Below are 20,238 nucleotides of genomic sequence, written 5' to 3'. Positions count from 1 at the left end.
TTCTGAAGAAGGGTCTAGGCCCTAAACGTCAGCCTTCCTGCTCCTCTGATGCTGCTTGGCCTGCTGTGTTCATCCAGGTCTACACCTTGTTATCTCAGGTTCTCCAGCATCTGCAGTTCCTACTATCTCTGAAATAACAGAAAGCCACAGTTTAGATGTAGGGCTGGCAGATTTGCTGGTGTACAATGAAGGATGATGATGGAGTGAGGAAATAGACAAAATTATTCTCTCAATACAATAAAAAATAGCTTTGCTGTTCACTACAACAAATCTTCCCTTGAGCTGATGGAAAGTGCTTTGGAAATGTGAAGTAGGTACAACAGTCAGCAGCTTTCTCTCAATCATGTATCTTTGACAAACCAGTGAGCTTGTTCAGTTTGACTCTAACTGGACCCAAAGAGGAATACTTTGGCTGTAAATGGTTGCTGTCAATTCGCCTCCTCTTTGGAAATCAGTGAGGGTTAGTGTTGAAACATATGTACTTGAACCATGGCAAAAGGGAGCCTTTGTTCCAGCAAGTACCCTTTGGCAAATGATCACCTGAGCTTGTTTCTGTACCCTGGAGAAAGGATCCCAGGCGATCTGGTTTGTTTACTTCCTACTTGGCCATTGGTATCCAAAATGATATTTAAATTGGCTATGTGACCACATAACTAGAACTCAGAATGTCGGTGATAATAGTGCAAAAGGGGTTGATTGCAATGTAGCAAAAGAACATTAGTGAATAAGAGGAGTTTTTATGACAATTGACAATTACATGGTTACCATTAAGCTGACTTTTTATTCAAGCTTTTTATTGAATTGAATATTCATCTCTCCACCATCCCACTCCAGGAGAACTGTATAAGCAGCTACTGGTGTGTGTCTTACCAAAAAAAAGTAATTGAAGCCAGTCCTCAGAACGTGGCCATGCCAAAAGTCATGTCATCTTCTGATGGTCATTTGAACTCAATACAATTTGTAAAGGAACATTTAGCCCCATTTCAGTAAAGATGTAAAGTGTACAGAAATAAAAATAGTAGATTGGGGTTAAATTATTGAAGACAAATTATAATATTGCACTGTAAAAGGGATTGGAGAGCATAAATCAGCCTTATGTGGATATTGAACTTCAAACTAAAAGTAGCAAGCATGGTAAAATCATATGTAAAACATAATATGATTTATTTGTATATTTCTGTATCTTTTGCCTTGATTGTTCAGACACATCCATAGGTTACAAATAGTACTGTCTACATATGGGAACTATCATGTTATAGGCAGGTTCATGGTACATGCAGGAAGAACTACTCCATTTCAGGGGCCAATTAACTGGCAAAGGTGATGCTGACATTAAAATTTTACTTTGGTCCTTCCCCGCTTCCCTTGTAATTCTGGAGGGGCACCAAAAATGGAGAAAAGTAGGTCAAGCTGTGTTTCCTTTGATCTCCCACTGGATTTCTGGGACTGGGATGGGGTTCGAAACCTGGAAATTTTAGGTTTAAGGTAATTGGCAAAAGAACCAAAGGCGACATCAGGAATTAATAATTACATTTTGATTTGTTACGATCTGGAATGCATTTCATGGAAAACAGTTTCATCAGTAACTTGCAAAAGGGAATTGAATAAGTGCTTAAAAGAAAAGCAAAATGTAGGACTGTGGGAAAAGAAAATGGGAAAAGGGGTCTACTTAGCTTCTTCAAAAAGCTGGCACAGACTCAATGACCCGCTTCTGTGCTGTATCACTGAAATTCTGAGAGAAATCATACCTTTAGCCAAAGAGGTCTGCAGTCCCACACAAGTAGAACCCTGCCTGTTGCTACAATTATGAACTCTCTCCCTGACTGTCACGGCCATAAACACAAATTATGGAGATGTCCAATGCAATTGCAAAGCTCCAACTCAAAGCAGAGTGTACAGGAAGGATAGTATTACATGGAATAATGAGTCACAGTGCTGAAGGCTTTCTTCATTTAGAATATAATCTAATTGAATCTATTTCTTTGGGAAAAGTGGATTTCTTAGTTGCCACAGCTGAATATTTTAAAAAAGACATTTAAATAGTATTTCCCTACAGTCCCATAGATAATATCCTCTTGCTTACTCTCTTGTAATTCCCTTAGATCCTACTTTCCATGAATGTTATTTTACAAATCGTATCTGGCCAATTCATTGAAGCTGTCTTGTTTGATTATTTTACAACAAGATTTGCATTTGCAGTGATTTAAACTGAACTTGCTGTAAGGTTTATTTTTAAAAGGAGGAAGACCAAGTGGCCCACAGGTCTAGAAATCCTGTTGTTTTGAGAATTTTTTTGTAGCTGTGTACCTGGGCTAAAATCTACCTAAGCTGATGGAATGAGCAGTTTTAGGGCCCTGCAACTGAGGAAGGATGTGCTGGCGTTGGAGGGCATCCAGAGTAGGTTTACAAGAATGATCCTGGAGATGAAGGGCTTGTCATGTGAGGAGCGGTCGAGGACTCTGGGTCTGTACCCGATGGAGTTCAGAAGGCTGAAGAGGGATCTGGTTGTAACTTACAGAATACTGAGAGGCCTGATAGAGTGGACGTAGAGAATATGTTTCCACTAGTAGGAGAGGCTAGGACGCAAGGGCACAGCCTCAGAGTGAAGGGACAACCCTTTAGAACTGAGATGAGAGAGAATTCCTTCAGCCAGAGGGTAGATGATCTGTGGAACTCTTTGCTGCACAGGGCTGTGGATGTCAAGTCATTGAGTGCAAGACAGAGATAGATAGATCCTTCATTGGTAAGGGGATCAAGAGTTATGGGGAGAAGGCAGGGAATGGGTTTGAGAAACGTTTATTAATCATGGTCGAATGGTGGACTATGCGAGGGCCCTAAGTAGAATGAGCTTTGGACAATTACAGCTCAGACTTTTAGGTGAGTTCGCAACATCAAACTGCCTGCAACATCACCTGGTAAGCAGGAATGCCTGCTATGGTATCTCAGTATTACATTGGTGCTGTTCAGTGATTGAGATACTTTGGGATAATAATACAGTCCTGCGTAGTATCTTAAAATGATTGGTAGTGAATCAATCATTGTGCAGTTTAGACTGCACAATAAAATAAATCAGATGGTTTGTTTTCACTTGAACATTGCAGGGGAAGAGCAACTTGATAGAAGCTTATAAAATTATGAGAGCCATGGATAGTTGGAGTATTTTTTCCCAGGATAGAATGTCAGTTGATAGGGAATATTGCTTTAGGGTAAACGGGGTAAATTTAAAGGAGATATGAGAGGCAAGGTTTTTACACAGAGGGTGGGAACTGTCTGGAATGCACTGTCAGCAGAGGTGGTGCAGGCGGATACAAAAGCAGAGTTTAAGAGGCATCTTGTCAGATACATGAATAGGCAGGGAACAGGGTTAAAAGGTGTTTAGTTTAGAAGGGCATCTTGTGTCAGTGCAACCTTGATAGACTGAACAGCCTGTTGCTGTGCTGTACTGTACTGTTCTTTGTAGTATAGTGTTGTGCCATTTCACTGTTGACCATTTTGTGATTCAGCCCAAGACTAACTTTTAACCCTTTTGAAACAGGGGAACTGCATTTTGCATTTGGGTCAAACTGTGCAATGATCTAGAATCATTTCACCTGGACACTGGATGCAAAATGAGGCAACTTAAATACCCAGTGAGGGTTGTTCCTCACCTCAAATAGCACAAAACTGACTTCCCTGGTTACCCTTGAGAAGTGATGAGAAATCTTCATGAACTGCTGCAGTCCATGCAGTGCAGGTATACCCACAATGATATCGGAAAGGGATTTCCAGGATTTTTATCAAGCAATGGAGAAGGAATAGTGATAGAATTCTAAGTAAGGATGGTGTGTGGCATGAAGGAGAAACTGCAGGTGGTGGTGGTGGTGTTCTCTTGTATTTGCTGTTTTTGTCCTTCTGTCGTGAAGTCTCCTGTTTCCAAAGGTTTCAAGTGAAAACAGCCTTTAGCCAGTTCTCAATGATACTATTTAACAATGTAAACAGTAATCAAATTGAGCTGTTTCACTAAGCTGTGTGGAACCATGATGAATGATATGAAGTAGTGGAAGGGTTTTCAGATTGATTAATAGGCCACACAGTGCTCTTTCCATGGTAAGTATCTTCATTGTCACTGATTGGGTGCTTAGACCTATACAGGGGTAAGATTTTATGACTTTCCACCATGCATGCATTGATGGGGAGTTGCCCATAAAGGATCCACTGGATGTGAGCTAAGAATTCAAAGCTGGAACTTCTGGAACACAGTTTCAATAACCTGATCCTTCTGGCCAAGAGTTAGGAAGGCTGTTATGAAGCGAAGACCTCTATTGGAGATGCTCAATTGGTGTAGTGGAAAGGAAGTCCCAAACTGTCTCCAGGTCAGATATTATATTGCCATCAGTTGTTAATTGGTACAAAGCTGACAATTAGCCATTCCTTGAGTGACTCCCACAAAAAAAATTAGGGAAGTAGAGGGGGGTGGAAAACAGACATTGACACTCTTGTACTGGTGCCTGCTGGATATTCATCCTGCCACAGCTTATTCAGCAAAAACTGTGAGTGAACAACATTGGTCCAGTTTATGAAGCATTAACAAACATATTTTCTAGAATTATAGCTGTTTCTGTACAGAAAATCTTTCTAAAAACAAGCTGATTTTCTGAGATATATGTGGCCATGTTATATGACATAAACAAGTGTATGTGTTAATCATGTTCCTGGCTGATTTTGTCAACGATCAGAAGGGTGGGAAACTAAAAGGGTCAACATTTCAAGACAAGGTATTACCATTTCTTTCATATAGTACTTTTTGTTATCACTTTTAAATGTCAGTGTACTGATTTGGAACCTGGATGTCCTGTTCTGTGGTGTACAATGTCTCTTCTGGCAAATCTCTTCCCCTTCTTCCTGCCACCTCCCTCCACTGACCATGCAAATTTCATGCTACTGTTCTTGTTATGGCAACAAGTCCTCATTGTTAGGAAGCTATGTATGAATTTCTTTCGATTGTAATGAGTGATTTTTATTATCCATATTAAAATGTAAACAAGTGATGTTTTGTGTCCTTTATTCACAGCACTTTGTCCAGAAACAAGAACGTACAGCTCAAGCGAGGTTAAGTCATCGTGCTTATTAATCTTGTCTTTTTCACAGTCAATGCATGACGACCTCATTCATGAATTTTTTTTATTCATTCATGGGATGTGGGCACCACTTGCCAGGCCAGCATTTATTTCCCACCCCTAATTCTACATAATAAATCTACATAAATAATTTGGGGAAAATTGATGCACAGAGAGATCTGGGCATTCAGGTCCATTGTACCCTGAAGGTGGCAACACAGGTCTATAGAGTGGTCAAGAAGGCATACGGCATGCTTTCGTTCTTCGGACGGGCTGTTGAATACAAGAGTTGGCAGGTCATGTTGTAGTTGTATAGGACTTTGGTTCGACCACATTTGGAATACTGCGTACAGTTCTGGTCGCCACATTACCAAAAGGATGTGGATGCTTTGGAGAAGGTGCAGAGGAGGTTCACCAGGATGTTGCCTGGTATGGAGGGCGCTAACTATGAAGAGAGGTTGAGTAGATTAGGATTATTTACATTAGAAAGACGGAGGTTGAGGAGGGACCTGATTGAGGTCTACAAAATCGTGAGAAGTAGAGACAGGGTGGACAGCAAGAAGCTTTTTCCCCAGACTCAATTACTAGGGGTCACGATTTCAAGGTAAGAGGGGAAAAGTTTAAGGGAGATATGCGTGGAAAGTTCTTTACGCAGAGGGTGGTGGGTGCCTGGAACGTGTTGCCAGCGAAGGTGGTAGAGGGGGGCACGATAGCGTCATTTAAGATGTATCTAGACAGATACATGAATGGACAGGGAGCAGAGGGATACAGATCCTTGGAAAATAGGCGACAGGTTTAGATAGAGGATCTGGATCGGCGCAGGCTTGGAGGGCCGAAGGGCCTGTTCCTGTGCTGTAATTTTCTTTGTTCTTTGAAAACATAGTTGGTTTAATTAGTAAGTTTGTGGACGACACAAAGATTGGTGGAGTTGCGGATACTGAGGAGGGTTTTCAGAGAATACAACAGGATATAGATCAGTTGGAGGCATGGGCAGAAAATTGTCAGATGAAGTTTAATCCGGACAAATGTGAGGTGATGCATTTTGGAGGGTCACCTACAGGTGGAAATTATACAGTGAATGGCAGAACCCTGAGGAGTATTGGTATGCAGAGGGATCTGGGCGTGCAGGTCCACAGATCACTGAAGGTGGAGTGCGGGTAGATAAGGTGGTAAAAAAGGTTTGTGGCATGCTTGCCTTCATTGGAAAGGGCATTAAGTATAAGAATAGACAAGTTTGCACAGTTCTGGTCACTACACTACCAGAAGGATGTGGATGCTTTGGAGAGGGTACAGAAAAGATTTACCAGGAGTTTGCCTGGTATGGGGGATATTAGCTATGAAGAAAGGTTGGATAGACTGGGTTTGTTTTCATTGGAACGCTGGAGGTTGAGTGGCAACCTAAAGGAGTTTATAAGATTGTCATGGATAGAGTGGAAAGTATGAGGCCTTTTCCCAGGCTGGTGGGGTCAATTACTAAGGGACACAGGTTCAAGGTGCAAGGTGGGATGGGGGAGGAGTTTAAAAGAGATGTGTGAGGCAAGTTTTTCACACAAAGGGTGATGAGTGCCTGGAACGCATTGCCAGAGGAGGTGGTGGAAGCAGACACAATAGCAGCATTCAAGAAACACTTGGATGAATAGGAAAGGAATAAAGGGATACAGATCCTGTAGGTGAAGGCAGTTTTAGTATGGAAGGGCAAAATGTTTCGGCGCAGGCTTGGAGGGCCAAAGGGCTTGTTCCTGTGCTGTATTGTTCTTTGTTCTACTTGCCCGCGGGGCAAGAGTCAACCACATTGCTGTAGGTCTGGAGCCACAGATAGGCCAGACCAGGTAAGGATGGCAGTTCCCTTCCCTAAAGAACATTAGTGAACCAGATGGGTTTTTCTGACAATTGACAATGGATTCATGGTCATCATTAGACTTTTACTGAGTTCAGATTCCACCACCTGCCATGGTGGGATTCAAGCCTGTGTCCCCAGAACATTAGCTGGCTCTCTGGATTAATAGTCCAGAGATAGTACCACTAGGCCATTAACTTCCCTGGTTCCGAGATCTTGCTCCTTATTTATTATTCCCCATGTCAATCAATCGTTTGCTAATATCTCCATAGACCTCACTCTTCTCTTCCCACTTGTATTGATCCAAGTTATTTTTAAAAGTTTCAATTGACGTAAGTGGACTATGTATCCATGTTCTGTTTCTCATTTCATTTATCTTGTAAGGGATAAAAATAATCTGACTGTGGTCAAGGTTTATACCTTGAATGATGGAATAGGTAGGTTGTCTTATGCAAAGGGTTGGTCAGGCTGGGGATGTATCGATTGGATGTTAGAAGAATAAGAGGAACTTGTTTGAAACATTTAGGACCTAAGGGGTCTTGTCAGGGTATGTCTGAAGAAACTCTGGTCTCTTTTAGTAGAATCTAGAATTAGTGGTCACTGTTTAAAATAAGATGTCATCTATGTAAAACAGATGAGGAGACTTTTTTTTTTCTCATGAAGGTTTTGAGTCTTTGGAACCCAGTCTGAAATGATTATTGAAGCAGAATCTGAGAGTATTTATGAGGCAGAGATAGATAGATTCTTGAAATGCAAGGCATGAAAGGCTATCAGGGATAGTTGGAATCTTGAATAATCAGATCAGCTATGATCTTATTGAATGGTGGAATAAGACCCAAGGGGGAAAGTGGCCCACTCCTGCTCCAAATTTGTATGTATGTTTACAAGATTTCTGAATTGAGTCCACAAATGCTTTGCTCTTGGTCCTGTGTTATATAACCATCTAACATTAACCTTTATCTTTCTTTATTCTTAAGACATTTATTTGTGAGTCTGTTGTTATATCTCTGCAAGGTAGCCCCTTGCAATATTTGTAACTTCTTCCGGCCCATTTATTATCCAAGAACTCCGCATTCGAAACACTCCAGCCTCTTATGCACCTGCCTGTCCCCTCTCTCCACTGTTGGCATCTGTACTTTCAGCTGTCATGGCCCTCAATTTTGAATGCTTTTATCAAAACTCACCATTGCAACCCCCTTTAAGACCTTTCTTGAAACTGGCTTATAACGAAACTTTTAGCCATTTTCGAAAGTATCACCTTTGGCTAGCTTTTAACATAAGAAATAGCAGGAGTATGCTATTCAGCCCCTTGAGTCTGCTCAACCATTCAGTAAGATCATGGCTGACACTCTCTTTAACCATCCTGCTTGTACATTCTCAGACATTAATAAATTTGTCCAGTGCAAGTTCCTTTTAAGAAAACCAAGTTGAATCTGCTTGATTGCACTATAATTCTCAATTTTTTTTTTAAACTACATCCTAATGGATTCCAGGATTTTTCTCATGACAGGTGTTAAGCAAACTGGCCTATAGTTTCCTACTGCATCCCAGTTTTATTTAACCAGGACGTTACATTTGTAATTTTTCCTATCCTTTGGGACTATTCCAGAATCAAGGGAATTTTGAAAGATTACAACCAATACATCCATTATCTATGCAGCCAGTATTGGTTTGATGATGTTGTGAAGTTATTTGGGTTATTTTCCTCTGTTATTAGTTATAATATAAATGTAAGCCATTGTTATGGACACCAATCATTGCCTCATTTGATGGTGAGACACATGCACTTTTGTTAAGCACCATTGGATAATGATGAGGAGCAAGAATTTTGATCTTTATTTCTCCGACCCTGTGCTGCTAAGTGCTATTTCCAAGTTTCTCAATGCCATTCTGGCTCTGATTAGCTAACTCAGCACTGATCTGCAACCTGGCCTGTTTGATTCATTAGAATTTATCTACTAACTCATCAGTGGCTGCTGGAAATAGCTCAAGGCTGTCTGCTTCACCTGTCAGCAGTTCCGGCTGTAACCTTGAAGATCTTCACCATAATTTTCAAACTGTAGTGATTGTCCCTGCATTAAAGCTTGACAGTGAGTGGCAACAACCAATGGATAGCGTCTCAACTGAGTCGCTTTGTCCTCACCCGACAATCATTGGCACATAGTTTCCAGTCTTAGATCCTGAACGTGATTGGTATGATGTAGCATTTCTATGCAGTTCAAGGATGTGCGATGTGGGGCTAAATTGTAGCAGGCACCAGTTACACTGGCAGAGCAAAGCTTTGTCACATGGGTGTGAAACCACACTCACTGGGAGGTGGGTGTGGGCACCATAAAATGGGGATATCATTGTAAATATTTGGATTTATACAGGTTGGAGACCAATCTTTGGACACGCCACTACACTTAATCACTATGCTTTGTTCTTAATTGTTCAGCCAAATTATTATCCAATTTGTCACTTGCTAGCAATTTATATTTTTACTCAGGTCTCTTGTGAGGGATCCTCATCAAACATTAAAACAACAAAGTGTATGCAGTATCAAATCTACAGACCCAAAGCTGGTGTTATTAATCAGGGTGGCTTTGATTTGTTATCTTTAATCTTTTTTACTGCACTTGAATCACACAGTTTATAATTGACTCTTTTATACCTGTCAAACTAACAGGCTTGGAACTCCCAAGATTACATTTAACCTTTTTTATTTGAAATTCAAAACGTTAGCAAGTTTCAACCCCTTGATACTTTACTGCATTTAATGCAGTGTTTCTCTGATCCCATATGTAAATAATGAAACTGATAATTACTGTTCTCCAGCAATCTGCATTTGTTTCAGCCTTTGTATCGATGTGTCTTGATTGCAAATCTTGACATTTGTCAGTGTGGAATGAGAGATGATGCGTTTCCATTGCTTGCAAATGGTTGGCACTTGTTTTCTGATTAACTTCCAAGCGTTCAAAATAAAGCAAAAGACATAGAGCAGCAGTAAATAGGCAGACAGCCTGCACTGTGTTTTTGTGTAGAGGTCCCACTCCTTCTACTAAACAGGAACATCTGAATCTTGGAGATAGCAAGAACTGCAGATGCTGGAATCAGAGATAACAGTGTGGAGCTGGAGGAACACGACAGGCCAGGCAGCATCAAAGAAGCAGGAAAGCTGACATTTCGGGTCGGGACCCTTCTTCAGAATTGGGGGAGGGGCAGGGAGCTGGGAAATAAAGAGGGGAGGGTGGGGCTGGGGAAAAATAGGTGGGATGGTGATAGGTGGATGCAAGTAGGGAGTAGTGGGGATTGGCTAGTGGGATGGATGGGACGGATAAGTGGGAGAGAAGATTGAGAGGTTGTTTCGGGTCAAGGAGGCAGCAGGGAGGATGGGTGGGCTGGGGAAGATAGGTGGGATGGTGATAGGTGGATGCAGGTAGGGAGTGATGGGGATTTGCCAGTGGGATGGGTAGGTGGGAGAGAAGATGGATGTGATCATCAGACGCCATTTCTGCCACCTCCAGCAACATGCCACCACCAACCACATATTCCCCTCCCCTCCCCTCCCTTGTCCGCCTTCCACAGAGACTGTTCCCTCCGGGACACCCTGGTCTACACTTCCTTCACCCCCAAAACCTCACCAAAGCCCTAGGGCAGCTTCCACTATAACTGGCAAAGATGCAACATGTGCCCATTTACCTCCTCCCTCCCCAGTATCCAAGGGCCCAAACATACCTTCCAGGTGAAGCAACACTTCACCTGCACTTCCCAGAATCTAGTCTACTGCATTCGCTGCTCACAATGTGGTTTCCTCTACATTGGGGAAATGAAGCGTAGACTTGGCGACCACTTCACAGAACATCAACGTTCTGCTCGCAAAAAAGACCCTGAACTACCTGATGCTTGCCACTTTATTGCACCACCCTGCTCCCTGGCCAACATCTGTCTCTGGCTTGCTGCAGTGTTCCAGCGAAGCCCAACGCAAGCTGGAGGAACAACACCTCATTTTCCGCTTGGGGACCTTACAGCCTTCCGCATTCAATATTGAGTTCAATAATTTTAGGGCCTAAACTCTCCCATGTCCCAGCCCCCCACCCCACACACCAGGCCTTGTTACCACATAGCCTGCCATTACACACCCCCTGCTGTTAGTCACTAACTGTACCCATTAACAACTATTCACCCTCCCAGCCTGATCGTTAGCAACTCCTTTGTCTGTCCAACTGTCTTTCTGTCTCTTTGGGCCCTATACTATCGTTTACTCCCTACCCCACCCACCTCCCTATTTTCTGCATATAAAGTTTTCCCAGCCAACATCAGTTCTGAGGAAGGGCCACTGGACCCAAAACATTACCTCTGTTTTTCCCTTCACAGATGCTGCCAGAACTGCTGGGCTTTTCCAGCAACTTTATTTTTGTCCTTGAGAAGATGGACAGGTTGTGTCTGCTCAAGGAAGCAGGAAGGAGGATGGGTGGGGCGGTGATAGGTTGGATGCAGCTAGGGGGCAGTGGGGATTGGTTAGCAAGAAGGGTAAGGCACATGGCTGGGGAAGAGGATGGACAGGTTGTGGTCAAGGAGGCGGGGATGAGAGGAAGGTTTGGATGTGGGATGAGGCCGGGTGTGGGGAGATTTTAAAACTGGTGAATTCTATGTTAAGGCCATCGGGCTGTAGGCTCCCGAGGCAGAATATGAGATGTTGGTCCTCCAGTTTGCTTGTGGCGTCATTGTGGCACTGGAGGAGGCCCAGAATATACATGTCATCAAGGTAGTGGGAGGGGGGAGTTAAAATGGTTGGCGACCAGAAGGTGGTGTTGTTTGTCATGTATAGAGCGCAGATGCTCCACGAAATGGCCCCCAAGTCTATGCTTGGTCTCACCAATGCAGAGAGGGCCAAATCAGGAGCAACGGATACAAGAGACCAGGTTGGAGGATGTACAGGTGAACCCCTGTCGGATATGAAAAGTCCTCTTTGGGCCTTGGATGGAGGGGAGGGGGGAGGTGAAGGGGCAGGTGTAGCACTTCCTGCGGTTTCAGGGAAAGATGCCAGGATGGTAGGGTTAGTGGAGAGTGTGGAGCAGACAAGGGAGTGGCAGGGTTTGTGGTCCCTACGAAAGGCAGATAGGGGTGGGGAAGGAAATAGTCTTTGGTCGTGGGGTCGGGTTATAGTGGTGGAAGTGGCGGAGAATGATATGCTGGACGTGGAGGTTGGTGGGGTGGTATGCGAGGACCAGGGACATTCTGTCTTTATTTTTGGGTGGGGGGGGGGGGGGTGGGGAGGGGATTTGAGGGCAGAAGTGTGGGAAATGCAAGAGGTGCAGTTGAGGTCATTTTTGATCTTAGGAAGGGGGATGTTGCAGTCCTTGAAATAAGAGGACATCTGGGATGTCTGGGAGTGGAATGCTTCATCTTGGGGTCAGAGGTGGAGGAATTGAGAATCAGGGATTGCATTCTTGCAGGAGGGTGGGTGAGAGGTGGTGTAGTCCAGGTAGCTGTGGGTGTCGGTGGGCTTCAAATAGATGCCGGTGTTGAGGCAGTTACCAAATATGGAGATGGAGAGGCCAAGGAAGATGAGAGAGGTATCAGAGATGGTCCAGGTGAATTTGAGGTTGGGGTGAAAGGTGTTAGTAAAGTTGACGAATTGTTCAACCTCCTCATGGGAGGACAAGGCAGCGCTGATACAGTCATCAATGTGGTAGGGGATGGTGCCAGTGTAACAGCGGAAAAGGGATTGTTTCATGTATCCTACGAAAGGGCAGGCATTGCTTGGGCTCATGCGGGTACCCATGGCCACCCCCTTAGTTTGTAGAAAGTGGGAAATCTTGACTCCATTTGCCTGCCTTTGTTGCACGTCTCTTATTACCTTGACTATAGAAATATCATCAGTTGGTCCTCAGCCTTAATAACTTTGTTTGTGGCATGTGAAGTGAGTTTCCAATTTCCACTAGCGTTGTACATGTGTTTTATATTACAATAATGTAACATTCAGTCCTTTGTACTCCAGGTAGTTGTGCTCAGTGACTTCTGATTGAGGATGGTTATGCAGGCTTTTATGTTGATTGTTCAGGTACTGTAATAGCCCAGGGGCACTGACTATGCTCTTCATGATTCAAAAGCCCAGTGAAACTGACTCTGCCTAGTTCAGTGAGTTATTTGCTGATGCAGGACACCGCCACGGGATGTGATACCTTTTGGATGGGGAAAAGGAAGCAGAATACCCTTGGGACCAATCAGCTATTTTCATAGTGTTTTGCCGTCAACTGAAGTGCGTCAATAACACAAACAATTAGTGCTGCCTACTAACTGTATGGTACAACCACCAAATACTAGCAGGCTCCCAAGGGACTCAGATCTTTTGTTGCAAGCTCTCGCTTTGTCACTACTCCTTAATTTCCCCAGAAAACACACACAAGCTGCTAAACACTTGGCTGTAAAGCTGCCAGTCTGCTTGCTGTTAGTTTAGCAGATTCAAAACATGTCCACTATTGCAACTACTAGGTCTTACTCGAAGGAAACGCAAGGTGGGCCATGCATTGGAGATCATACCCACGTAAGAGTCTTAGGGAAACACTTCAGGCTTTCACTGAGCTATAAGTCAGACATCTACACCATCATGAAGAATTGGCATAGGGTGTGATGATACTATGGCTTTAAGAGGTGTATTTTGTCCTTTTTATTGAAGAGATGTTTTGAGCCATTGGTTAAACAAAAAGCGATAGTTTGTAAAGTTAGAACAAAGGAAGCAGTATGAATGGATGGAGTCAGATTCACACAGAACCAGGGTATTAATTTAGCTTTTAGCAGTTGTTGGGTTTTGAATTTGGCTGTGGAAGCTGTTATACATCTCTCTTCCACAGCTAAAAGCTTGGGTTCTCTGTCTGCTGCTAGAATCACTTAAGATAATCTATTTTACTGAATTTCCCTTTGCCAAGGGTGTGTTTATGAGATGTTACTGTATTGAAACAGTTGCTGTTTAGTAGTTCAATAACCTATTATTCCGTTAAGTTTTCCAATAGAGTTAAAGTTATACCAATTCTTCTTTCTTTTGTTTGTATTTTAACGTTAGGGTTAGAATAAAGTATATTTTGTTCAAACCCAAGTAATATAACCTATCGAAACATTCCTGGAACAGAGCACCTTACACTTGCCTTAAAAGTGATACAAGTTAGGGTCTGGGCTATGTCCTTGATATATTTAAAGTTGGGTGGGGGGGTGTTGGTCTGGCCAATAACAAAATAGGGACTCTTGTCATGGATCAAAATCTATACTTTCAAGTTGGGTTTCGGATTGTTTGACTCAAAGACAGTGAGTGGTGTGAGTTGGTGTTTTTTTTTGGGTGTTGCACTCAATTGGCTTTAATAGAGATTACCTTGTGTAATAATAGCTCTTTCAGTCCCTAAGGGTTTCCCGATGGTGGAAGACGTCACTTCAGGTATTTTACAGAAAGTGAGTAAGGCAAAATGATCAGAACTGGCAAGCAAGCTGAAGTTGAAGTTACCTGTGTCTCTGAGGAACGAGGAGATAATTACATCAATAGTTCAGCATTGACCATTGCCAGGAATGCATTCAGAAAATTGGAAATGGCTAAAATTCAATTGCAAATAAAGCAATTTGAATTTGAAGAAATGGAGAGGTAAAAGGCAAATAAATGGAAATGAAACAGTCTGAACCATGATTAAAAGTGGAAGAAAAAGGAGGAGGGAAGGCCCCAGCAGATGAGAGGGAGAAAGAGAAAGGAGAGGGAGAATGTGAGAGGTTTTGAACTTCAGAAATTGGCAATGAAAGAGGAAAGTTGACTTAAAATGGCGGAGGGTAGAAAGTAGGAGTGCCGATGAGGTCAGTGATGAGGAGCAAACACATTGTTGCCAAAAGCCTGGTGAGAATCCTGTTTAAGTATGTCCAAACATTAAAGTTCGATGGAAAAGGATGAAGAAGGCTTTTTCATTTTGTTTGAGAAAGTGGCTAAACAAATGAAAAGGTTGGTGACCATGTGGGTATTGTTGATTCAAACAAAATTGGTAGGTAGAGCTAATAAGGTATTTGCATCACTACCAGAGGAGTTATCTGGGAAATATGGTGAGGTGAAAAAGCCATCTTTAGTGCATATGAACTAGTACAAGAATCCTAAATCAAAGGAGGGAACCTGGTCAAACAAAATAATTTTGATAGGTGGATAAGGGCATTGAAAATAAATCCGACATATAATGCTCTTAGAGAGACTGTTATTTTGGAGGAGTTCAAAAATTCACTTTCTGAAGTAGTGAGAACGTGAGGAAGAGCAGAAAGTTAAAACAGCAAGATTAGCAGCAGAAATGGCAAACAGTTTGAGTTAATTCAGAAGTCAAAGTTTGGCTTCTGACATCCATTTCAATCTGTGAGGGATAGAAATTGGGGAAAAGAGAAATCCTCGGATGGTAGAGGAAAATGAGATCTCACTGAAGATAGTTTACCACAAGTTAAAAAAAAATCCATGAGAGGGCAGGAGAAGTAAAAAAGCTCAGGTGTTTCCACTGTAATAAAGTAGAACACATGAAGTTGCAGTGATGGTGGTTTAAGAAAAACACTGGGAAGACAGATGTGGTAAAACAGGATAAGTCAATAGGATTTATTAAAGCAGTAAAGGAGATCCCAGTGGAAGCGAAAGAGCTGCAAAAGAATGTACAGCCTGGTCAGGGCTTGCTTAATAAGAAAGTACCAGACCTCTTTAAAGAATTCACCTGTGTGACTAAGGTTTATTTGTGTATCAAGAAGAGTCGACAAAGAAATTAAAATTTTAAGAGATACAAGAGCAAGTCAATCTTTGGTGAAGAGGTAAGGAGCTATGTACTGCAGAAGGAGTATTGGTAGGCTGGGACTTCTTTTACTGGAGCATAGGAGGTTGAGAGGTGACCTCATCGAAGTTTATAAAATCATGAAGGGTATTGGACAGGGTTAATGATAGGGATCTTGTCCCTAGGATGGGGGATTTCAAGACTAGGAGGAATATTTTTGAAGGTGAGAGGAGAGAGATTTTTAAAAAAGACATGAGGGAAACATTTTTTGCACAGAGGTTGGTTCACGTGTGGATTGAACTTCCTGAGGAAGTGGTGGATGCGGGCACAGTTACAGCTTCTAAAAGACACTTCGATAAGTACATGATAGGAAAGGTTTGGAGAGGCATCTGCCAGGAGCAAGCAGATGGGTCTAGTTTAATTTGGGATTATGTTCGGCAGGGACTGGTTGGATCGTAGGGTCTGTGACTCTAATATGTGGAATTCATGGTGAGAAGAGTAGTGTATTATATAAAGTGAGGTTGGAGAAGCTGGTGAATCATGGTGAAGTGGTGGCAGGAGTAACAGAGAAATTCTCAGTTCCGGAGCAACAGTTTATCTTTGGGAATGATATAGCTGGATCACAGATGGGAGTAATGCCTATTGTGGTTGAAAAGCCAGTGGAAAATCAGGCAACAGAGATGTGACAGGAAGTATATCCTGGGATTTTCTGGTACAAAGTCACAAAGCCAGAATTCAAGGAATAAAGTTATGCGATGCTTTCATCCCATTAATGAATAAAGAAACAAAAAGGTGTTGAAGTTTAATTATTAGAAACTATGTTTGATTGAGAAAAAACAAGAACGGTGGAGGGCAAAATGGATATTTTTCATTTAAAGAGGTTAGTTGAATTACAAGATGAAAAAAATAAAGCAGTTGTATCAAAAAGTATACACAGAAGAAGAATCTGATTATATCCCAGAATGTTACTATCTTAAAAATGACATCTTGATGAGGAAATAGAGACCAAAATATATTCATAAGACCATAAGAAATAGGAGCAGAAATTAGGCCATTCGGCTCATCAAGTCTGCACCATTCAATCATGGCTGATAAGTTTCTCAACCCCATTCTCCCACTTTCTCCCCATAACCTTTGATCCTCTTGACAATCAAGAACCGATCCATCTCCGAGTTAAATATTCTTAATGACCTGACCTCCACAGACTTCTGTGGCAATGAATTCCATAGATTCACCACTCTCTGGCTGAAGACATTTCTCCTTATCTCTGTTCTAAAGGGCCTTCCCTTTACTCTAAGGCTGTGCCCTCGAGTCCTAGTCTCCCTGCTAATGGAAACATCTTCCTAACATCTACTCTGTCCAGGCCATTCAGAATTCTGTAAGTTTCAGTTAGTTCCCTCCTCATCCTTCTAAATTCCATCGAGTATAGACCCACTGTCCTCATTTGTTAAGCCATTCATTTCTGGGATTGTTCTCATGAACCACCTCTGGACCTAATCCTTTATCCTTCCTGCTCACAATACTCCTAAATGTGGTCTGACCAGAGCCTTATAAAGCCTCAGAAGTACATCCCTGCTTTTATATTCTCGTCCTCTTGAAATAAATGCCAACATTGTACTTGCCTTCCTAACTATCTACTCAACCTGCAAGTCAACCTTAAGAGAATCCTGGACTAGGGCTTCCAAGTCCCTGTGCACTTCAGATTTCTGAATTTTCTCATCATTTAGAAAATAGCCTATGCTATTTGTGTGTGACCTCACACTTTCCCACATTGCATTCCATCTGCCACTTCTTTTCCTGCTCTCCTAACCTGTCCAAATACTTTGCAACCTTCCCACCTTCTCAATACTACCTGTGCCTCCACCTATCTTTGTATCATATGCAAACCTAGCTAGAATGCCCTCAGTTCCTTCATCTAGATCATTAATGTGTAAAGTGAATAGTTGTGGTCCCAACACTGACCCTTGCAGAACATCACTAGTCACCGGCTGCCATCCTGAGAAGGACCCTTTTATCCCCGCTTTCTGCCAGACAGCCAATCTTCTATCTGTGCTGGTACCTTATCTCTAACACCATGGGCTCATATCTTACTCAGCAGCCTTCTGTGCAGCATCTTGTCAAAGGCCTTCTGCAAGTCCAAGTAGATAACATCCATTGGCTGTCCTTGGTCTAACCTGCTCGTTACCTCCTGAAAAATCCTAACAAATTTGTCAGACATGACCTCCCTTTGATGAAACAACACTGATTTTGCCCTATTTTACCACTTACTTCCAAATATTCAGAAATTTCATCCTTCACAATGGACTCCAAAATCTTACCAACAGCCAAGATCAGGCTAATTGGCCTGTAATTTCCCGTCTTTTGCCTTACTCCCTTCTTCAACAGGAGGGGATTACATTAGCAATTCTTCAGTCCTCTGGAACCCTCCCTGACTCCAGTGATTCCTGAAAGATCACCAGTAACACCTCCAATATCTCCTCAGCTATCTCCTTCAGAAAGATGAAAAATGGACAGAAGTTCTCCAAGTTGTATGACTGGTGGGTTATAGAAAGGTGGTGTTGCAGGTAGCACATGAGGTATGTAGGAGATCATTTGGGAGTAAGGAAAACTCAAGCCAAATACAAAATCGTTTTTATTGGCCTGGATGACATAGAGATGTGTTTGCATTTTGCTGGACATGTTACACATGTCAGATAATAGGAAAACCTCAGGCAGTGATAAAACTGGCACAGTTAATACCTATTCCAGCATTTGAGGAACCTTTTATAAGAGTCTTAATTGATTGCGTAATCCCCAAAACAAAAAGTGGGAATCAATATTTGTCGACCATAATGGATGTATTTCCGGAAACCATTTCATTGTGCAATAAATCAAGGCTGAAAGGATTGTCGAAGAGTTACTCAAGTATTTTACCAGATACAGCCTACCCACAGAGATACAGTCAGATCAAGGGTCAGATTTTACATCAGAATTATTCAAGGAAGTTATGAATAGTTTAGGAATAAACAGTTTAAAATCAGCTGTACCATCCAGAATCGCAGGGAATATTAGAACAGCGGCATCAAACTTTAAAGACCATGTTGAGGGCTTATAATCAAGACTGTCCAGAAGATTGGAATAAAGGAATTCCATTTGTATTTGTTGCAATTAGGAATGCATGAAATCAATCAGCTAAATCCAGTCCATTTTAATTAGTTTTCAGATGTGGGGAGAGGACCAGTGAAATTAATCAAGGAAAAGTTGTTAAATCAGAGTTCAGAGACCACATTTTTGGACTATGCATCAATTTTTAGGGAACAATTAAATAGAGTGGGTGAGTTGGCTAGACAGTATTTGAAACAGAACAATGTGATGAAATAGGAAGCAGACAAGAAATCAAAAATTCATATTTTTGCTAGAGGAGATGAAGTGTTAGTGTTACTTCCTGTAGAAGGTGAACCTTTAAAAGCAAGGTTTAGTGGGCCTTATCAAATCAAAAGGAAATTGAGTAAGGTGAATTATTTGATCAGAACGCCAGATGGAAGGAAAACTCTGAATGCATCATGTGAATATGCTCAAACAGTATTTGGTAGGGAAGGAATGCAAAAGGAGAATGTGGCACTAGTTACAACTCAACTGCATCCAGATAAATTTGAATTTGATATACCTCAAATTAAATTGGATTGTGAGGAAGTTCTCAAAAATTGAGATAAATTATTGAGTTACCTTTTAGAGGAAAATCAAAATGACTTGAAAGAGTTGTTCCAATCACATGGACAGATATGGAGTAACTAAGCAGGGAAGTACTAACATCATTACACATGTAGACGTAGGAAAAGTTGTTGCAATTAAGTAACATCCTTAGATTTAACCCTTTCAAATTGGCACAGGTTCAAAAAGAGATTAAAAGCATACACGAACATATATTGAAGTCACTTGCAGTGAATGGAACTCACCCGTAGTGATAGTGCCAAATCTATATGGTACCCAATGACGTGTGCTGATTACTGCAAAGTCAATGAACTTATGAAATTTGATTAATATCCTATTCCATGACTGGAAGACTGTATTGAGAAGATGGGGCAAACAACTTGCATTTCGAAGCTGGACTAACTCAAAGGATACTGGCCGGTACCCTTATCCGAGATGGCGAAGAAATTTTGGCACTGGACTTTACCAGTTTAATGTCATGCCATTTGCTATGAAAAATACATCAGCCACATTTCAAAGACTAACCAATAAAGTCATTTCAGGATTACTGAATTGAGTGGTGTACATAGACGATCTGGTGATCTTGAGTCACACAAAAGGAACTTTTGGAGTATCTATTGGAATTGTTCAGTCAACTTCAGAAGGCGGGCTTGGTGATAAACCTGGGCAAGAGTGAGTACACAAAAGCCCAAGTCATGTTCCTAGGCCATATCATTGAACATGGACAGATGGCCCCACAAGATGTGAGAACCCAAGTTATTGGTGAGTTTCCCATACCATAATGAAGATGGAAATACTACAGTTCCTGGGACTGAGTGATTTTTATTGCAAATTAGTACCAAATTTTAGCAGTGTGTTTGCTCCA

This window comes from Rhincodon typus, chromosome 1 (genome assembly GCF_021869965.1).
Source record: "Rhincodon typus isolate 14 chromosome 1, sRhiTyp1.1, whole genome shotgun sequence".
Classification (NCBI taxonomy): domain Eukaryota; kingdom Metazoa; phylum Chordata; class Chondrichthyes; order Orectolobiformes; family Rhincodontidae; genus Rhincodon; species Rhincodon typus.
The sequence above is the reverse complement of the archived record's forward strand: the minus strand, read 5'-3'. Positions refer to the sequence as shown.